Here is a 23,003-nt window from a genome sequence, read left to right on the forward strand (position 1 = left end):
GATACAGCTAAACAACACATATTTTCCACCGCTTCATGCCCGACAACCGCGAACCATGCCAAAACCGCATCTCATCGCAGTATCGCACGTGAATATAAAACTCAAACATCAAATATAGGTGCTAGCTTTAATTAAACCGAGCATAGATCAAATTTTGAAATTTAATACATTTCCAACCGTTCCGGCCCGGTATGAAGCGCGTCCTATTGTCGGTACCTATCTCTCTACGCCGTCTACGCCGCTCCGCCGGTTGGTGAACTGAACTGAACGCACGAAATTCGGGATATCTATCTCTATCTTTACCCGCAAATGCCACGCGCTCAACACAACTGGCGGATGTATTCGCCAACTGTTGCTACCCTGCGTACGGTTTAAAGGTCCCGTGTGGCATTAGAGAGGTAGACTGTGTTGAACAACCGCAAAACAAATTTAAAAACAGGCCACTTTGCGTACTTCATAATATGCATAGTCGTTGTTTGTTCTACGTCCTGATGTTTGGAATACGTTTAAATATTTTATTTGAAAAGTTTCAGATTTTCTGCTTCGAGTTTGTTTCTGACTTAAAAATGGCTGATGGAAACCTTATGAATAACAATTTTCTATATCCGTTTCAGATAAAACCATTATTATGCAACAACACATATCCCTTTCGAGACCCTTTGTTTGCTGGTACGATTAGGTCACCAATGCCAAACTCCATCTATTTTAATCCAACAAAGCTCATCATACGACTGCCACCCGACGTATACACTCTCGTCAAACTGGTGAACGACAGGAGCCGCTATTGACTATGCATGGGATGGCCTAAATGTTAGCTGCAAGCGAAATTTTAACGACCCATCAACAACGCTGTCTGATGATGTCGTTTGCTCGACCGTAGAAATGCGACCATTCATTCTCGTGCTGAACCGTGTCCTGTGCTGTCCTCGGTCTCTGGATCTGGATTGCTGCCTGGTTCCCACGAAAACTGGATAAACTTCTCAAATTGCTACTACCAGGGACGAGCATATCGAAAAATAAATTAACAATTATGCAAAAGTAGTTTGCTAATCTACTCTCCCGGAGCAGAGCAGAGTTTTCATCATCATCAGCATCAGCATCAGCATCAGCATCGCTCATCACACCATCATCGCCGCTCCGCTGACGGTTTGGCATCATGCTCGATCCAAAAACCGACAACCGAAGGGTTGATTCCGGTGCCGATGCGATGATCTATCTTTCGCAGCAGCAGAGGCGTATCTGTAGCTTATGTTACGCGTATTTAACGCGATGGAAGCGAATCTGATTAGCTGTGGCTAAATATACTAAACATATATGTTGGAAGTAAGCTGCTGTGTGAAGCCGTGAAACAATTGTGTTGATTTAGATTATATACCCGAGAAAAATGTCAGCCAGTGTATGAAATAGATTATTAGCGAGACTAGCGTGACTGTGTTGGAACTGCAGATAAATCACGGGTATTGGCTCCTATGAAGCAGAGAAAAACATTCGTCAGGATTAAATAGGCTTTAAAATTTAAACAAGAATGCTTGAGCATTCATTTTACAAATTACAAATATGATTCTAAAATAAAAAAGAACCTGTAGATATGAAGACTAAAAAGTTACCTGGGAGCGTCTGTTGTTTATCTTGACGGAAAAAAGGAGAAAGTTGATCTCATAAATATTTATGTTACAAAACAATGTGATCCTTGCTAAATATGCTTTCATTGATATCAGCTGAATATTACGATCTATTAAAAACCAATAGAAAAGTAGTTGTTAGGAGACAGATCCTCTGAAGTTCTTAAGTTTGATATCACGATTATTGTTTTGGACGTAACATTGGTTCTCTATGTTCCGGGGAAAACCCAATTCAATAATTATGATCTATTACATTCATATTTAAAAGTTTCGTATCGTAATGATTAAATAGTCCCTGGACTAGAACTCTTTCCTCATCATTTTTTTAACAACTGCTGGTGTTGATACAAGTGGTACACAGAGCATAAGCAGAGTAAATTGAATTTAAATATTTGAATATTCATTCACCTCCAGCTTACTGTTTTGCCCGAGATGCTTCAGCTTCTACTAACCGGCTAAGTTCGGTCTCTGATTGAAGCGGATACATGTTGGAATTTCTATCATTTTCTCAAACCCCAACCATAGCGTTGGTTGCGTTGTCGAAGATGGTTGACGTGTTCCCCATCTCATCCCGATGGACTTTTCGTCAAATGACGTCGACAGCGTCTTTGGATTTCGTTTTGATGGGATGCTATTTTACACTTTTATTTTTTGAGTTCAAAAAGTTTTGACATCTTAGGAAGTGTGACGAAAGCGTACCAAGCGAACGCGGTTCGGATCCATGGAGACGATAAGACGCAATTATAAGGATCACAACTAAAAACTCTGTCTCTGTAAGCTATTTGAAAACTGTCAGTCTAATTTCATCAGGTTTTTATTTTTGAAACACACATACAGAAAAAATCAATATTCAATTATCAACCGAAGGGTAAGCTATTATGATAAAAGAACCCTCCATCCTTAAACTTCAAACGGTTCGTTTATCAATTTCACAAAGCAGGGTCGCTCAATTTCAGGCATGTGAAATAGAAAACAAAATCAATTCAACCTTCACACTTTACAGCGAGGAATTCAATTTCCACCAGACAAACACAAAAAAAACACACCAAAGCAACGGACATTTCCGCTGCAAAGAGCAGTAAAAAAGGGTTCAAAGGGTAATTGGCCTTTCTTTCTAATTCGCGTGATCCATACAGTGGTAATATCATCGTTTTGCGCCATTCCGTGGCCCTACTGTCAGGTCAGGAACGACGGCCGAACTATGAAAAGCCATCCGATGAAAATGAAGGAAAAAGTATCGCGGCAATAACATCGACCATAAACTATATAGTTGCCTCCACGAGAACTCGACTCCACGGACACCTGAACCAGACGGCGCGGCTGGCTGGTGGCGTGAGTAAATACAATTAACACCAGCTAGTTAGAAAAAGTGAAAAGTGATATCGCTGACACGCTGCTGTGGCATCGATTCCGCGAACAAGGACGCGTGCCGGCCGGAAATTTCTTTGATAAGCAATTAATTTTTTCCATGAGTAGGTATATCTTATCAAAGCAGTGGAATTAAATTTCACAAACAGAAATTGCAATAAAAATTGAATTTATAACTTAATTATAGATGCATCGCCGTTAGTTTCTAACATTGTTTTAAAGAACAAGTTGTAGATTTGTATATGATATTCCACCACTTTCATTAAATTTCGAAAAAAAGTTGTAAAAAACAACTAGAATTAAAATGTTAATGATCTCATTAATAATAATCATATTAATAAATATTGCAATTCATACCTTTTGATTATTTTTTCTTCCATTTTCCTTTCTATAAACATGCATTATATCCCTGTTTAACCGCTGAAGGTAACACTTGTTACAACAACAAATAAATCACAAATATTAAATACAGAAATTTACATGTTGTTGAAATCAAATTGAATCAATTCGTTAGAAATCCGTTCTACTGTAAGAAATCCGTGCACAAACATTACCTCATTTCGTTTAACCAAATAGTACGCCACCTTGAAATTCAAAAATAGGTGCTTGTTTCCAGACCATACTCCCAACTGTCCATGCAGTTTCCGACCTTACTTCAGCTCCACCACTACACCGCCAGCTACCGGTATGCACCAAATCTAGCAATATTCGAACTCTAAAATTGCATTCCTGGCAAGTACAGATTCGCTAGCCTGTATCGCTATAACATCATCGTCTTAACCGTGACCTGGCTCGATTCACATACACTTTCTGGTCAAGCATTCGTCTCCGACTATGAAGTTTTTCGCTGTAACAAAAATTCACAAAACAGCCGAAAATCATACTGCATACGAAACCTTGAAAATGGTATTCAAATCGACACAGTATATACGGACCTAAAAGCTGCCTGCGACCGTGCCGATCACAACCTGCTTTTAGCCAAAATAGAACATATGGGTGCGGCGTCAAATTTTGTTAACTGGTTAAAGTCATACCTAGTTAATCGTCGCCTCTCAGTAAAACTAGGTGATGTGTCCTCTAGCGAGTTTTGTAATCATTCTGGCGTTCCACAAGGAAGGAATCTCGGACCGCTATTGTTTTCCTTATTCTTTAATGACGTGTGTGCTGTACTTCCACGAGGATCCAGATTGCTGTACGCTGATGATCTTAAAATGTTTGTGCCGGTAAAATCTACTGAAGGCTGCTGTGAACTACAAAAACTAATCGACATTTTTGCGGACTGGTGTCTAAAGAATGAGCTTTCCATTAGCGTACGCAAGTGTTCGGTAATCTCTTTTAGACGCAAGAAAGAACCCAGTATATGGAACTACCGCATCAGCAACGAAATACTGGACAGAGTTTATGTAATCAAAGACTTGGGAGTGCTTCTTGATACGAGCCTCTGTTTTCGAGGTTTAGAGATCCATATTGTTTACGTGCCCTGTACTTCTCTATTGTGCATTCTATCCTAGAGTATGCCGCTGTAGTTTGGAGCCCCTACACTGGAATTTGGTCCTCCAGGTTAGAAGCAGTACAAGCCAAATTCTTACGGTATACTTTGAGATTTATACCCTGGCGAAATCCTTTAGTGCTTCCGCCGTATCAAGACCGCTGCAACTTACTCAACATTGAAACACTCGACAATAGGAGAAAAACTGAAAGAATTCTGTTCAGCAGGAAAACTTTAGTGGGCGAATTGGACTCTCCAAACATCCTCGCTCAAATCAATTTTAATGCCACACCACGTGCGCTTCGAGACATACAATTTCTTCGCCTGGACTTCCGACGAATCGAGTACGGCCAAAATGAGCCAATTAGAGCTATGTGTTGCTTGTTTAATCGTGTGTACAGTCTTTTTGATTTTCATTGTTCTAGTGATAGTTTTAGACGCCGCTTACGAAGATTAAATGTACTATAGTTAGTTGTAAAGTAATGTTTTATTCATGTAGACGTTGTGGTCTGATGAATTAATGTTAATAAATAAATGTAAATGTAAAATTACTAGAGGGGGCGTTCTGATAGCAGTTCATCAGGGATTAAGAGCGATAACAGTAGACAACAAGAATTGGGACTGTTCGGAGCAGATCTGGATTTCAGTGACCCTGCATGATCAGCTCTTATTTTTAAGCGTAGTGTATATCGCACCTGACCGGACTTGTGACGTCGGTCTTGTTAATGCGCAGTGCGAATCTGTCTTCACTGTGATCTAGAAGAATTCTCCAGTCGACCAGATTATGACTACAATCTACCTGTTATAACGTGGCAACAATCCCAATGCCGTTTCCTATACTCCGATCCGGCTCTTTCTGTACTCCATATGGGCGCTACCAGGATTCTCGACAGTTACAGTGCCGCTACCCTGTCACAAATCAATCACGTCGTTAAAGAGCATAACTGCTGCCTGGTTATGTATTTCTTCCATACACAAGAGCCGCACCATTCATCTCAACAGCTCTACTGCTATTAGTTAACCTTCCTAGTGCATTGGGGTCGTTTTCGACCCATCGTCTTACTTACAAAGCTTGATACTCAGTAACGGAACGAGCTAGAGACTTGAATTTTTTTGACTTTTCCTAACTTTCGAAAACTAGCATTGTGGGGGAATTTCAGCTTTCAGCGACATCTAGAAGAGCTACAGCAAAAAAAGTTACATATTATGCATTGGGGTCGAAAACGTCCCCGTTATTTCACCTCCATCAGTCTTATTTGATCAAGCCAATGTAATTTAATGTGTCGCATGATGAGTTATCCCAAAAACCAAAAATGTCCCCGAAACCCGGGTACCGGATGTTCCGGGATCAATGCTAATGTGGCCATTTGCTTTCAAAATGTCTTTATTATATTTTCAATAGTTTTATGTTATCAAGCAGATGTAATTCGGCGTGTCGCAAGATAAATCACCCCAAAATTCAAAATTGTCCCCTAAAACCGGGTACCAGATGTTTCGGAACCGATGGTGAAGTGGCCATTTGGGTCCAAAATGTCACCATTTATTTTTTTTAATGGGAGCCTGGACCACTGCGACCATTAGTTAGATCTATTGTGGTATACTCCGAGTTGCTGTTTGCATAATCAGTTCGTTCCATCACTATGAATCAGCGTGTTGGTCGCCCTATGAATTTGCATTTCCCCCCAAGAAGGTATGACTTCCTTAATGAATTTCAGTACCTTTTTTGTTTCAGCAGACCATATCTCGCTAGGCGTTAGAACGCCCTCTCCGAGAATACGCAGTCTTCGTTGAATTAGAGCGCTGCATTGACACAGTATATGTTCTGAGGTCTCGATCTCAAAATTACAGAATCGACATATGTCATCTGTCAGCTTACCTATATTTTTAAGGTGATATCTGCTCGGACAGTGTCCGGTTAAAAGACCGGTCAGCGTACTCAGATCCATTTTATTCAAACTGATTAAGCTGCGTGTGATGCTTTTGCATGGCGTAATGAAACGCTTTGATTGTCGTAATGTTGGAACAGCTCTCCAGTTGGCATCAATCGTTGATGATTCCCAGACTTTGAGCTCAGCTTTTACGCAGGCTGTGGACACCCCGCAAAATGGCTCAGGCCCAACGAATTCAATTGACGAACCAATTCTCGCTAAGAGATCGGCCTTTTCATTTTTTTCTATACCGGCATGACCGGGTACCCAGTATAAATTAACATTGTTAGTTAAAGCCAATTGTCTTAGGGAGAGGATGCACTCCCAAACCAGCTTTGACTGGCATGTGTATGCTTTTAAGGCATTTAGAGCTGCTTGACTATTGGAGAAAATACAGATATTGGCATGTCTGTATTTCCTAGTCAAGCAAATGTTTGTACAAGTTGATATGGCATGTATTTCTGCTTGGAAGACTGTGGGCCACTGTCCCATTGGAATTGATATGTCGATTCCTGGTCCAGTAACCCCAGTTCCTGTGGATTTGCCAATTTTAGAACCATCGGTGTAAAACAGGAGTGATCCCGGACGAGTCTTAGGACCACCTTCTTCCCATAATCTGCGATCGGTTTCGATTACTTTGAAGGGTATATCGAAGTTTGTCCTAGTTTCCATCCAGTCTTCGTTCATGATTACCAGGGTGTTCAGTTGAAAATCTCGGAGGATTCGTAGGTGTCCATTGAGATCTCCATCTTGAAAGTGTTTAACACGCCTAAGCCTAAGAGCACCTTTTTCTGCTTCAAGTTGTACGAATTGGTGCAACGGTAGAAGATATAAAAGAGCATCTAGAGCTTTGGAAGGTGTGCTGGTAGGGTATGAAATGGGGAAGGCAAATGAGCGTCCAATATAGCTCTAGCCATCCCAAGCCCCTACCTAGCGCCTCCACGTGGCCATACCTGGTAATGCTCTATTGAGTAGCCAAGCTAGGAGGTGCGTTGCTGGGTGGTTCCCGGCTGCCTGGTCTCAAAACCGCGGTTTTGGGCAGACGGCGGAGCCACACGGCCTAGCTAATAGGTAAGCCTAATAAGTTATTTTAATTATTTTTTTCGTTTTAGCTTATGAAGCATCTCCTGCTATATAGTAAAAACTGGCCAAAACGAGTTTTAATACTGCACATGGATACCAGAATGAAAAATTAAATTAACTTTTAAAAATTAAAATTAAATAAGAAGCATTTATGGAACCCAAAGGACGCTACTCTATTCCATACGAAGGACTGCTGGTGAGATTGTTCTATTTTTATCATTTATACCACATTTCATCTTAATATCATATCATATATTAACAGTATTATTATTGATATCATAAATGTGGAAGGCTGGATGACGGAGTGGATTGCCAACCTGAATCCTTAAGGTCTGAAGCAAATATGGCACTTCTCAATTCAAAACAAACAAATCATCACGTGGGTTAAAGTTGGTATAGCGAAATTGATTATTACATGGAAGGATCCTAATGCTGGAAGGCGACTCTAATAACCCCGGAATGCGCACAAGTGCCTCTGCTTGTGGGTCCGCCCAATCCCTTTTGGCCCTTCTGTAACAGCATTAGTGTGAAATTCATTTGATAATCAAATTTGGATCTACTGTAATTCTACCCACATACATTGGCAAGTCCTTGAAATGATGGTGGCTTTCCCCTACTACTACTACTACTATCTAGAGCTTTGGAAGGTGTGCTGGTCATTGCTCCAGTTATTGAAGAGCACGCCATACGTTGTAGCTTTCCAAGCATTTTTTGAGCTGTTATTTGTGTAGTTTTAGGCCACCACAATAGCGAAGCATATGTTAGTCTGGGTCTCACAATTGCCGAATAGATCCAGTGAATCATCCTCGGTTTAAGTCCCCACTTTTTACCAAATGTATTGCTGCAAGCCCAAAATGTCCCCATTGTACTTCTATAGTCTTATTTTATCAAGCCAAACTGATTTGATGTGCCGCAAAATGAATTATCTCAAAGTATTCAAATGTCCCCCGGACCTGGTAGTGGGTGTTCCGGAACCGACGCAGAAATGGCCATTAGTCAACAAATATTCCCTAACATACCTTGAGTGCCAGTTTTTGGCCATACCTTTCAAACGAGGCAAAGAAACCGAAATTTGGATTGAAAATGGATGAATGAGAGCAATTTCAAAACTTGGGTCGTTTTCGACCCCAATGCATAATATGTAACTTTTTTCTAATGCATTAGTAAGGTTAAGGGCGTATTACATCATCCTCTGTTAATCATCTCTGTAGAAGTCAAATACACTAGCGATCTTGACACCAACACCACTGCTGTTTCGCACGATTTTTTCAGAGCAGATCACCATAGGAGTCTCTGGATGTCGACTATGGAGTAATGTTCTACGGTCTGGAACTCGAACTACCATCCAGCGTTGATTCCTACGTTTTGCTGTTCGTCGGTTGTACTGGCGAACTTTATCACTTACCGAGCTACGGGAACTGATGCAAAAGCTTTCTCGCCCTATGGCACCTGGATCGAAGGAGACCGATAGTCTCGTTCCACCAGTACACCAAGCAACGAGCACCGCAGGCTCCTAGGCATGGGTATCGCTAGCTCTCGTTAGTGCGTTTGTCAGCTCGGTAACAGTCAGGTTCGAGCGATTGCTCGACCCTCCAGTCCATGCTGGCTAGCTACAACGGGCTACAGAAGGTGATAACGATAATCGAGGGGTACAACACCTAAAAGGTACTAACGACCCTCACGTTTGCCAGATTCACATTCAGCTTGGACAAAGCTTCAAGCAAGCCTTGCCCTCTAGGGATAGTGAGCCTACTACCCCACTTGGCTACCCAGACATTGAAGTCGCCATTCGAATGTTACCGCCCAACCAACAATGTGCGTTTTATTGTACCCTTATGGCGGATTTGACTAATTTTGGCCTTAAATGCCATCATAAGAGTGTAATAAAACCCAAATTGTTACTTGGGCGTTGCCACCAGGCACATGGTAGGGATCTGCGATAATAGTAATTTCGCAATTCGATTCGGCTGCCGATTGGCAGAGCAACTGCTGCGCCGTAGCGCAGTGGTTGAGGTTAATTTGTGTCACCTCCACATTATTTCCTTACAGCGTTTCGGAAAGCCGGACACGTAGGTCCTACTGTTGCATGTTTGTTGCCCGCTTCTGCCTTGGAGTACAGGTATTTGGGTGGTCTGGTACACCGCCCGCGAAGTGGCCCCCTTCTCCATAACGCCTACACAGTTTAAACCGATCAGGGGCTTTGCAATTCGCCGCTTGATGGCCGACACCCATGCACTTGGAACAGCCACTGTTTGGCCGGGAGTGCACACACGGACTTGATTTACCCAGACTACAGCATTTTTCTGGCGGTCTTATCTGGCACAGTAATGGTTGCAATTTGCATATTACCATATGCCTTTCGAAACCGATGTCTAGAGGTTCCGCCTCGATTTCTGCCAGTCAACTGTCGTCGAGACCTCGTCCAAATTTTTGACACAGCGACAGGGCCTTGACTTGGCGCTCCTTATCCAGTGACTTCTCCACGAGTTCTTCATACTTCAAACTCTGGACCGACGGGTCCTTTTTGAGCTCGAAAAGCAGCTCACTAGCGTGGATGCGGCGGGTCTTTACTACGTTGAACCCTAGCTCCTGCAACGTAGGGTCTGCTTTCACCTTGGGAAGGAGGTTCGCATATAACATGACCTGTCAATTTGACCACCATCGCATCGCCCTTACGGGCCTTTTTCGGCTTTGGCTTTGCACCCTCGGTTTCCTCCGACTCCTCGGCAGGCGCCTTTCGTTTGACGACTTGCCAATCCTCATTAGTACCGGATGCACCAGCCTGGCGTGCGGCTGGCTCGGCGTGGCTATAGCCTTAGCGGTCCAGAAAAGAGGTTCGGCGATCGCGCATCGTTGTAATAACTCTTGTCTTTCCGCTTCGGGCTCTAGAATGGCAGTGCGAATGCTCACTGCCAACTTTTGAATGTTCAAATGGACATTAGCTTTCATGTTGATGAACGTCAGCATTTTGGTCTCACTGGCTGGAGGTGGTACAACTCCCACTTCTAGAGGGCTCGCTTATTCTACTTACTCAATCGGTCCATCAGTCGAAGGCAACCCTGCGGTCTAACAGGTGTGTTAGATGTTCCCCGATTTCTGGGGACTCATCTTTTTCCACTGCACCCAAGCATAATTCGGTTTATCCAGTATAACGTAACGATGGCACTCCCGAAGAACGCTCTTTAAACCATTGCACGGTTGGTTTGACTAATAATTGCACAGGTTCCGCGAGGTTCCTCCATTTTTCATGCATTTGCTCTAGATTTTCCGCAGCTATCCAAGTAGCTAGTTAAATGATCTTCTAAATTATAGCTGTTATACTGATCCTTATGCGGTTTCACATTAAATCTATCTGTACTTAGATATGCATGGCTTAACCATTGAGACAAGCATATATTACTGGTAGGATCAACCAGAATTCATCGTGTGTCGTGTAGCACCTACACGCAGCTAGCATAGTACGTATATGACATATGGTAGTAGCGCATGGTCGAGATTGCGGCACGGCGAACGCGCGCGCTCTCTCACATAGTCGCGTCTAACGCAAAGCAGCACTGCCGGTCTCCGCTGGTTCGCTAGCATTGGTACCGACCGATATTGTGTAATCATGTAAGATGTTTGATGACGGGATCTACATGTAGAGATAATTTTAACTAGTGTTGTTAAAAAGGGGACCTACCTGTCACGGACGACGGCCATCGTTCGCTAGAGAGATTCTGGCGTATAGATTTCAGGGTATCCAGAGGCTATTCGGGATCGATGATGTGGCCATAACTACGTTTCTCAAGAAGATATCCAGAATGGAATGCACACCCGAACTTGAAACCCTGGTCGAGTAATCCGACGTCAAGATGCTAGCATAGTCGGCATCGAAGTCTGCTACCAGGATAGCTCGGTTGTAGTTTGTCATTAATGTCACTAGCGATGATACACTTTACCTACCATTGGGTTAGTTTGGCCAACCTAAAATATAATTGTGCGACGTCTTGGGCCGTGGTTTGTTTGAAACATTGCTCCTCACGCCAATGGTCACAGTACCTCCTGCTGCGCTATATAAGCTTCTAGAGTCGAAAAGACGTCCTAAGACAGAGCCTGTGGAACAAGATTTCTTCAGTTAACCGGCTGTGGGCTACCGCTCTCCAATTCCTCCTCCTATTCCACCTAGTCTAATCATCTTGCTAGCTGCTAGCGCTCCTGGTTATCTTGTTTCTATCGATGATTTAAGACAAACACCATCTTTGAGTTCGCTATAGAGCTGTGCGAGTTCATGGTTCGCGGTTCATCCTCCATATTCAGATTTCCTGTACCAGCCGAAAGTCACTCTTAGTACTCGTCTTTCGAAAACTTCGAGCACCCGCACTCCTCCTCGAGCATTGTCCATGTTCCATGCCCGTAGAGAACAACCGGTATAATTAGCGTCTTGTACAAGGTACACTTTGTACGAGGGCTCAGTCTGCTCAACCGCAATGGCTTGTGAAGCCCACAGTAAGCACGACTTCCGCCTGTGAATCTCACGATTGGTATCATTGTCCGCCGTTACCAGTGAGCCAAATGTTCTCCCGATAATATCCATGTCATCGGCAAAGCAGACAAATTGATTATATTTGTTGAAGATCGTGCCCGCGTGTCGATATCCGCTCGGTTCATAACACCTTGTAGCGCTAACTAAGTTGAACAGCAGGCATGAAAGACCATCACCTTGACGAAGCCCTCTGTGTGATTCAAATGAACTTGTCAATCGACCCGAAATCCGAACGCAGCACTGTGTTCCATCCATCGTAGATTGAATCAGTTTGATGAGCTTCCTGAGGAAGCTGTTCTCGTCCATGATTTTCCGCAGCTATTTCCGGTCTATGGTATCATATGCGGCTTTGAATTCAATGACCAAATGGTGCGTAGAAACTCTGTATTCACAACCCTATTTGATCCATTGCAGACCGACCTTCGACGAAGTCGGCTTGACAAGTTCCCACAAATCTGTTCGCAATTGGTGATACCCGGAGGAAAATGGTTTGGAACAGCACTTTGTAAGCGGCATTGAGAACGGTGATTGCTCGATAGCTCTTACAGTACAACTTGTCGCCCTTTTTGTAGATCAAGCAGATAACCCCATCTTTCCACTTCTCCGGTAGCTGTTTCGTATTCCAAATTCTAACAATTAGCCGGGACATACAAACGGCCTCAATGCTTATTTTCCTCAGAGAAGAAGGATTCCAATTAACTTTGATGATGGTTTCACGGTTTATACTTGTTGACGACGGATATTACAATTTGAAATAATTCAGCTAAGCAACGCTCTTGTAGGAATTTTTCAGGGCACTACCTTACAAAACAAGTTGAAAAAGCTCTACTATCGTGAGAGTGACCGGAAATAGCACCGGCATACGGCAGAATAGGAACCTAGGCTAGACGATGCTGGGTTGAACGGGATTTGGTGGTTGCTCGATGGGTAACTGATTTCAGGGTTGCGATTCGTTGGTTGTTGAGAGAGACCAGTACACCTTTATCTGAAATTAAGTAAAAAGAAAACTTATCCAATTTAACTCTACTATGTACATTTATTTTAGACAGATACGTATTTCGCCTACGACTTGCAGGCTTCTTCTGTGTCTGTTTTCGAAAGTTCGAAGAATAAATATGCTTAGTAGAATTAAATTGGATAAGTTTTCTTCTTATTTAATTTCAGGTTGCGTATTCTACTAAGACGCTCCAAAAACTTCAGTACACCTTTAGGAAATACCAACAAGGCTGCAAAATAGGATAAGCAGCATTTGTATTAGTTGAAACCCGATTTATGATATGACTGGCTGGTTATTTGATGTCATTTCTTGTTGGACTCATTTGGCATCCGTTCGCTTGGTGTAGCCGCGATTGGTGGCACGTTAACACGTCGATGGCACGTCGTTGACATTGAGTATTTCTCGGACTGCAGCAGACAACAAATCAACACAACTTGCCGTAACGCAGGACCATGCTGCAACTTTTGGTGCCATCGCCAAACGAAGGGTTATCGGTGCACTGGGTCACTTCATGATGTTGCAAGCTTTAGGTTTTTTAGTAGGGTGCTCTGTACAAGGTAGACCACTAGCAACTAATTTTGAAAACTGTTCTTGGTTTCTATGGCAAACCTACAGTGCGTTTCAGATCCCCTCCAGTTTGGTTTTTACAGTTGGTATCTGTTAGCTGCAGAGTACCCTAGACTACCGCGTTAGTGGTTTCACCGACGGATGCGTATAGTGTGGTACCTGGACGATAATCAAAGATTTTTTACCTGCTTAAATATCTGCAGGCCAGATCACATGATTTTTAAATCCGAATTTGCTCAAGCTTGAAGAGATTTTTGGTATCGCCACTGTCGCTGTTTTTCTCTCAAGGAGTTGATTTATTGTTACATCCGAAAGGGCAGAAGATTGCGCGCGGTCCTTCTGTGGGAAGAAAAACTTGCTGGTGAGGGATTGGATCTATCATAACACATGGCCTATTTCTGGATAAGTTGTATAAGAGATTCCAGTGCAGGCAGCGAAGACGAATCAGGCAAGGCCTAGTTACACGAAAGCGTCACTCTCGTAGATAACACCTGCCCCCAGGTAGCATTTTCATATGTATAAAAACGATAAAAATCAGCATTATGCACAGATATACAGTGGGATTTCTCGATTTTGGTAACAAAAGTATCCGTTGCTGGCAACACAAAATATTTTACTTCCAAAAATATGCTTAAATATCAGTCAGTTTCCGCATACATACCTTAAATGTCGAAAAAATATTACCCTAAGTGTGTTCATGAAAAAAAGTTTGCAGTTTCGAACAATATTTTTATTGCCGTAGGACTACGTCTTTCCGCAGGTTGCCAAAGACTTACTTGCACCGCACGGAGAGCTCTTGGCGAATCTTGTTAACATAAAAAGGTTACAATCGTTGATTAATAACATTTAGTTAATTTCTAAGTTAATTTCTAACGCACTTACATTCAGTTTTTTCATATAGGGTCTCGATTTTGGCACGGTTTCGATTTTGGAAACATAGGTGACACGCATTTGTTGCCAAAATCGAAATCCTACTGTGCATGCTAATAAATCGTATTTGATGCACAAAACTGGCTTATTCGTACTATTTTGGAGGCGATATACGTGATTACGAATAATTTTGAGCGTTACGACTACATAAGTATTTATATACGATAATATCCGATTAAGCGCAAGTCGCTCCGTACTACTATACGATTTTGTGCTGAAAATCATGTACCGTCATCCGGGGATACTTGCAACACCGGGGTTACTTGCAACACTTTTGCGCGTCGCGCTTTTGACAGCTCTAACGCATTTGTTTGTTAACATAACCATTTGTAGTCAATGGGGTTTTAAAGAAGGGAAGTTTACCTATTGTTTAGTTAAGTTTAATCCATCATACCATTGATTTGCTTGTTTTTATACGACTGGAAAGTAATTTCATTTTCAAAGTAGGAAAAATGGATGCGCAAAGTTGTGTCAGTGCATTGACATGAAATGATTTTTTATCATTTGGTTCCTGTACACAATTAGTACATCATATATGCTAACAAATAGCAACTTTGAGATTTATTTATATTTTGAACTTGGGGAAGTGACGATGAATTCATGTTGCTACTTCCAATATGGCGCGGCTTGCAGCACTTGTAAAATAGATAATTAGAGTAATAGACAGTATGTAAACAGTATGTTTGCATCTGCACGATGTTATTTTGTCTACTGCCATCTCCAGAAAAATAAAAATTGTGAAAAACCTCACGTGCCTTCAAACGGCAAATTGAAGTTCGCCGACATGTTGAATTTTCACCGAATATCTTTAAAAAAGTGATAGACAAAATTGGGAAACAAAACATGCCTCCAGTATTACTTGTTTTACTAGCAATATACTTAAAATATCTTAAAATGCTCATTCGCGGTTTGAAATCAAATTTAAAATCATAAGAAACGCAAAATCAGAAAAGTGTTGCAAGTAACCCCGTTCACTGGGTAACTTGCAACACCCCTATTTTCAGTTCATCCTACAGGCTCATTTGGTTGATAATTTTTCTCATAATGATAAATCAAAAGTACTGACCACTATACAAGTTTTGACTACTTACACTTGGATTTAAACGGTACACTTCGAAAGTTATACCAAGTCAAAGTTCAAAAGTGTTGCAAGTATCCCCGGATGACGGTATGTCATGTTATCATTATATACGATAGAAAATCAACTTGGTCCTATTTTATCCAGCTTGAGTTACGATTTCGAATTTGTTAGGAGATATTTACGATAATTTTCGTACATTGATATACGAGTTGGTGCTAGCTGAGACTAAGGAACGAAGGAAAATACGTCTAACACGTCGACAGACACTGAACAACGATGAATTAGTTTTGGTGCACTAAAATAGATGTGTACATCATTATCGAAAAGATAAATATTGCAATATTGTGTTCGTAGAAATATAAATATACTAGCTGACCCGACAAACTTCGTATTGACACAAAATAAACACAAACAAAATAAACAAATAAACAAATTAACCTGTGTTGTACATAAATCATGAATCTCGGATGATCTTTGTCACAATCTCGAGTTTTGCAAGCCCCCCAGTGGGCTGCGCTTCCGACGGCGGGTCACGGGCAACACTCGCGATCGTCTCGTCCTGAATGATCTAGTGTTACTATAGATAGTTTTTGTGGTCTTGTATTGACTAATGTTTTATGGAAGAGTCTCGAATTTCTCGAGTTTGATTAGTTTTTGAGTTTCGCAAAAATTTCTGTTTTATTAGTATGAGAGTCCATATCCCCCTACCACAGGGGTGAGAGGTCTCTAACTATCGTAAAATAAATTCAAGACTCCAAAATCTCCCACATGCCAAATTTGGTTCCATTTGCTTAATTAGTTCTCAAATTATAAGGAAATTTGAATTTCATTTGTATGGGAGCTCCCCTCTTGAAAGAGGAAGGTGTCGTAATTCACCCTAGAAAAAAATTCTGCCATCTAAAACTCCCACATGCCAAATTTGGTTCCATTTGATTGATTAGTTCTCGAGTTATGAGGAAATTTGTATTTCGTTTGTATAGGAGCCCCCCCTCTTAAAGTTGGGAGGGGTCCTAATTCACCATAAAAAATATGCTTGCCCTCGAAAACTTTCACATGCCAAATTTGGTTTCATTTGCTTGATTAGCTCTCGAGTTATGAGGAAATTTGTATTTCATTTGTATAGGAGCCCCCCCTCCTAAAGTGAGGAGGGGTCCCAGTTCATCATAGAAAAAAAATTTTGTCTCCAAAAACACCCACGTGTCAAATTTGGTTCCATTTGCTCGATTAGTTCTCGAGTTATGATGAAATTTGTATTTCGTTTGTATAGGAGCCCCCCCCTCTTAAAGTGCAGAGGGGTTATAATTCACCATAGAAAATGTTCATGCCCTAGAAAACTTTCACATGCCAAATTTGGTCCCGTTTACTTGATTAATTCTCGAGTTATGAGGAAATTTGCATTTCATTTGTAAAGGAGCCCCCCTTCCTAAAGTGGGGAGGGGTCCCAATTCATCATAGAAAAAAATTTTGTCTCCAAAAACACCCACGTGCCAAATTTTGTTCCATTTACTTGATTAGTTCTCGAGTTATGAGGAAATTTGTATTTCGTTTGTATAGGAGCCCCCCCTTTTAAAGTGGGGAGGGGTCCTTATTCACCATAGAAAATATTCTTGCCCTCGAAAACTTTCACATGCCAAATTTGGTTCCATTTGCTTGATTAGTTCTTCAGTTATGAGGAAATTTGTATTTCATGTGTATAGGATCCCCCCTCCTAAAACAGGGAGGGGTCCCAATTCATCATAGAAAAAAAATTTTGTTTCCAAAAACACCCACATGCCAAATGTGGTTCCATTTGCTTAATTACTTCTCGAGTTATGAGGAAAATTGTGTTTCTTTGGTACAGGAGCCCCCCCCCCCCTCTTAAAGTGGGGAGGGGTCCTAATTTACTATAGAAAATGTTCTTGCCCTCGAAAACCTTCACTTGCCAAATTTGGTTCCATTTGCTTGATTAGTTCTCGAGTTATGAGGAAATTTGTATGGAGGCCCCCCCTTTTAAAGAGGAGAGGAGTTATAATTCCCCTAATAAAGAGGGGAGGGGTCTCAATTTTCCATAGAATAAATTCTTGTCACCGAAAACACCCACATGCCAAATTCTGTTCTATTTGCTTGATTAGTTGTCGAGTTATGCAGAAATTTGTGTTTCATTTGTATGGGAGCCCCCCCCTCTTAGTGGAGGGAGGGGTTTCTAACCATCACTAAAACCTTTCCTGGCCCCAAAAAACTTCTACATGCATATTTTCATGCCGATTGGTTCAGCAGTTTTCGATTCTATAAGGAACATACGGACAGACAGACAGACAGACAGACAGACAGACAGACAGACAGACAGACAGACAGACAGACAGACAGACAGACAGAAATCCTTCTTTATAGGTATAGATTAAGTGAATAGTATAGAACCAAACACTGCGCCTTGCGGTACATTTGAAGCAATTAGTGTTGGTGCAGATTAATAGTGCATTTGAAAGTACGACTTATTTGTCAAAACTTAAGTCAAACATTAGCAGTGTTGGGCATTGCTATTTCGCTAATTCGCTAACTGATACAATTTGCTCGATAATCGCGGAAATTTCGCTAATCACTAACCGCAAACTGCAAACTAACAGTCACTGTTTATTTTTGAACATATTTCAACAACTTGCATTCTAATCTATCACTGTATGGCTTTTCTTAATGAAACTTGGATTAAAACCCATTATAACGGATGAAATGCTTTTCAGTTTATTAGTTTAAAAATAAACAGCAAAAAATGCCTTAGAAGCATGCAAAATTCTCTTCTGATATATTTAATTTTGCTTCTTTTTTTTAGATTTTATTCGAATTGATTAAATGAATATGGATTCTATTAGTTTTGGTGAAGTTAACAGTCTCGAAAAATACCGGTGCAGCGTTCTAGCAAAGTTAATTGATGATTGAACTGTGAGCAATCAAATTGTTAAGATATATTTCTTTGGCGTCGACTATCGTATTTGTATCCTGCACACGTAACTTTTTACAGCTTTCCGATCATTTCCCAATTCCAATCATTCGGCCAAGCTAGAGGATTTTTAAAGGTTGAATCAAAAACCATAGTCAATGAGAATGCTTTGATTTATGAGCATTCTCATTGATGACTTGCGGGCAATTGCGAGCAATAATCTGAGCTAGCTGAGTTAGGTAGAGAAACCCATAAGAATTTTATCACTAATCAACCTCAGATCAAGTATTATCAACTGCAGTGCAGTGCACGTAATTAGTGCGATTCTTTGACTGGTTTGAATTTGTTGCCATTCTGGATAGTGCAAGTGTAAAATTTATGTTTTCTTATTCGTTGAGTACTGAATAAGATTAATATGACCTATGGTACATTCGATCAAAACACAATATGTATAGCTGATCTCATAAGTCTCTTTTTTACAGTCTGGTATTTCAGGTAATATCGAGTGAAAATGAAACGTTTTTTTATTTATTTATTTCAAGTTTGAAGCTGCAGGCTGTGTTGAAAGCCATCATTAAAGCTCCAAGCATCACAAATATTTCACTTGTTCAACCAGGTATAATAGTTCAAGCTGCATTTACGGTCTGTCATAAAAATAACACTTGTTTCAGGTCAGCAATTAATGCTTGGTTATTCGCTTTTTAGTATTCTTCCATTCATGCTTGCAGTTCACTTTCCTTAGGCATTGCCCGAGTTGAAATCGAAAACAATTGAAATCGAAATATCAATGCGCAGTGATGATTTATTCTCAACTGAACTTATATCTGTTGAATTTCAAACACTGAAACCATAAAGGTACACGATGAGGATGAGATTTCTAAAGTAATGGCTTCCCTTTAGGCGTAATTTAACTTTTTTATGTTTAAACTAATTAACGTTAACGCTTTATTGGGATTCCAGCTATTTTAATTTTTAACTGTTTAAATCACAGGACTCTTAAAGTAAATCATAAAATAATAATCGTAATAATCACAATTGTGACTCCAGATTCGTTATCGCGTCCGTCTTACAACTTTGCCAACCTATAATTCGTCCAATAAATATGCAAAATATTCTCTTTATAATAATCGTTAAAATTCTTGAGACTCCAAAATGTACAACATCGCTTGAGACAAAAAAAAACAAAGCGTCGAAGCCATCCAAGACCAAAAACGTCATTCTACTCCTGCACAAGTTAATTTATCGTCTTAATACACCTGAGAGGCATTAGGTCGTGCAAAAATGCCCATCATGATTGTAAAATGCCTTGGCGGAAAAATGTTGCAAACAAGTGGTCCGATGGCTGTTGTAGCAGGCAGTTCTTGTTTCTGCTCTTGACTGCTGCCGTCGGTCGCGTCGGTGCTGCATCTGCTAAAAATGTCATGTCCAGCCAAAGGTCCAGAATATCGTCGACAATCTTCCTCCCTTATTGCGGCCGATCGCGCAAAAATGGCTGGCGGTGCGGTAGGCGCATGAACATGAGCCAACGAACGCGTCGTATAATGACTGGACACTGTTCCTATCGTACTGACTATGAGCAGGCACTTTGCTGGACCCCAATGCATCGCGCTCGTTTACCGGGTCCCGTCAGAACCACGCGAAAAAGAGATTACTCGCGCATTGGACGTTAAAATTACACCTAATTTAAACGTATAAAAATTTTAAAGGCCCTCCACTACTCGCCAGAATGGAGGGCCCAGAGCGGTCGGCAAAGGAATTTGCTGCACACAGAAGGAAGGCCTGAAAGAAAGACAATAAAGCGGAGAAAAATCGCAATAATAAAACAGAATAACGTGAGTAATATGATTAAGATGTTTGGTATCACCTTCACCGGTTCTTGCTTCAGCTTTTATGCTCATGTGAAGTTTCAACTTCTGCACCCGTAGGTTTTATGCAGAACCTCCAATGTCATGCTCTTACTTAAGTTGCATTTTGCTACTTCGCTCTCCACGCCAGCTCGTTTAAGTATATGGAATTTTAATTTGCTTAGCTTATTTATTTATATTACAATAAAACAGCATCGTCTTGGCAGTAGTGAGTTGTCTTCTCCTCATCTCCAGCTGGGCTGAATTATGCTGCGCTCGTAGTTTCTTCTGTTTGTATAGTTTTACAACCATCCACTCACTGGCCCGTACATAAATACGCGGCAGGCAACGAAGTCCACAAGAGGGCTTTTACGAGCTCTCAGCGCGGTCAGTAATTGCAACTCCAGACGCTAATTACACGCGGAATTTTATGCACTGGCGTTGAGAGCGGCAGTTTCCTGGGATCACCGAGGGTGGCATCCGGAAGTGGCATGGTTTACGTACGAAAGCGTCGCACATTTCACAGCTGACGGGATCATCTGCGGAGGATGACATGGATTAGTCAGTCGTCAACCGATACGGTGAAGCGAAATATACGCACCATTGGACGATTAGTTTCTGTATGGAGTGAAAGTGTAATGATCCCAATAAACATCTTCTTATTTGATTTATTTAGTTTCCAACTCAAGTTGTAATCTATCCCCTATTGAAATTATTAAGTATGGTTGTATAATTGTCAGTATGGTTAATTGAGTTCAAACTCATTTTTCAATTCTAGGTAAGATTGACAGTTTTATAGTGAAATAAAAATATTGCAAAAAGAGTTGAACAAAAGGTAATTGCAATTGGGCTGACATCATTAGGCAACCTAAATCCGACAGAAAACTATTACATAAACACCAAAAAGCACAACCTTGGGTATAAACGTCCTGTTGAGAACTTGACCCTTCTTTATCGATAGACTTCGCAGACGGCTACAGGATAGTTACGGGGCTAGTGCAAATATCCTCAAACTGACTCTATCTTGCAGCACCGCCTAGCCGAGATTCGAACATACGACGACTGGCTTGTTAGACCAGCATCGTACCTCGAAACCAACTAAGCGGCTTACATAAACACCACAACCCTATATAATGTCACCTCTTAGACACCTAATCTAAGTCACACTATATAATGTCAGCTCTTAGAGTCCCACTCTAAGCCACGTCGAGGCTAAGACACCTATTGGCACATATGCTACCAAGACATTCGACAGATTGCTGCAAACGAGCAGTAAAAGGCAATAAAAAAGTATTAAAATTTATGAATACAGTCACTCGACAATTATGAATCAACTATAAGGCGTTGTGCACAATGGATTATTGAATAAAAAAAATTAACTTATATGTCACCATAGCTTTGATTTGCTATCTAATAATAGCTAATTATATAAGCTTCCAAGATAACCATCCGTTTTGGTTTGGTAATAACCACAAAGCCATAATTTAAGCAGTTATTCTACTTTTGTCTTACCCACAATTATGAATCATTGCGATTATGGATCAAAGCAGTACATATTATGAATCAACGGAAGCAATTAAATCCAGTTCAAAATATTTTTGCTGTCAAGAGCAGTAAACGAAACTAATATCATATAACGATATGTAGGGTAACCAACCTATTTTGGACCCCTTCAGCAGCTGTACATAATTCGGACACTTCCATTTGATTTTGCTGTAAGTGTTCAAATTATGTACAGCTGTTGAGGGGGTCCAAAATACGTTGGTTACCCTACAGTGCATTGCGAGACATTATAATATTTTATAATCATCTCCCAAACAGACGAGAAGGGCAAAATGATATAAAAATAATATCAAACTGTGTTATAGAAATCGAATGACACAAATCAAAATTTAGTCTTGTTTTAGCTGATATAATTGGTAAATTACAGAAAATAATATCAAAATTTTGCTCCATTATGGCCAAAACGATAACTAGGTACTTGAGTAATTCTCGTTGAAACGGGGCCACTACTGACACGAGGTGTTCAAATATTGAATCTTTTGCACTTGATTGGTTGAAAATGGTTAAAAAAATAAGAATTTCACTTCTAATACCTCGAAACAGAGGACCCCCCGTTCGCCATGGAGCCCGAAAGGTTAAAAAACAGTTGAATTTTGAGCGAACCTTGAGATCTATATGACGTGATATTCCTTAAATTTGCAATGCAACTACTGACTAATGGCATGGTTATGTGAAGAAGACGAACAGGGCATTCGAATGAAATACAAAATTTCTTGACGGCGAACATGGATTTGGGCGCCATATTGGATTTTATCAAAAAATCACCGTTTTCGCCATGAGTCCCCCAAACGGATTTTCATTTCCAGAACCCCATTGGAAAGCTGAGAAAAATTACTGCTGAGAAATTCTATGTACATTGGCAATAATTACATGAAACAAGCCATTATCTGTAGCAAAGTTTACAATTTTCATATAATTATTGTGACATTTACAAAATTTGCTATGAAATAAATAAGAAACGACACAGGTTTTGTAAGGAGAAAGAGTAGGACTTTCAAATAAAGTGAAAACAAAATTGGCGGCCATCTTGTATTTGACCGCCATGTTGGATTTTATCAAAAAAAACCGCCGGCTACACACTTAAACCTGACACGT

Source organism: Sabethes cyaneus, chromosome 2, assembly GCF_943734655.1.
Source record: "Sabethes cyaneus chromosome 2, idSabCyanKW18_F2, whole genome shotgun sequence".
NCBI lineage: Eukaryota > Metazoa > Arthropoda > Insecta > Diptera > Culicidae > Sabethes > Sabethes cyaneus.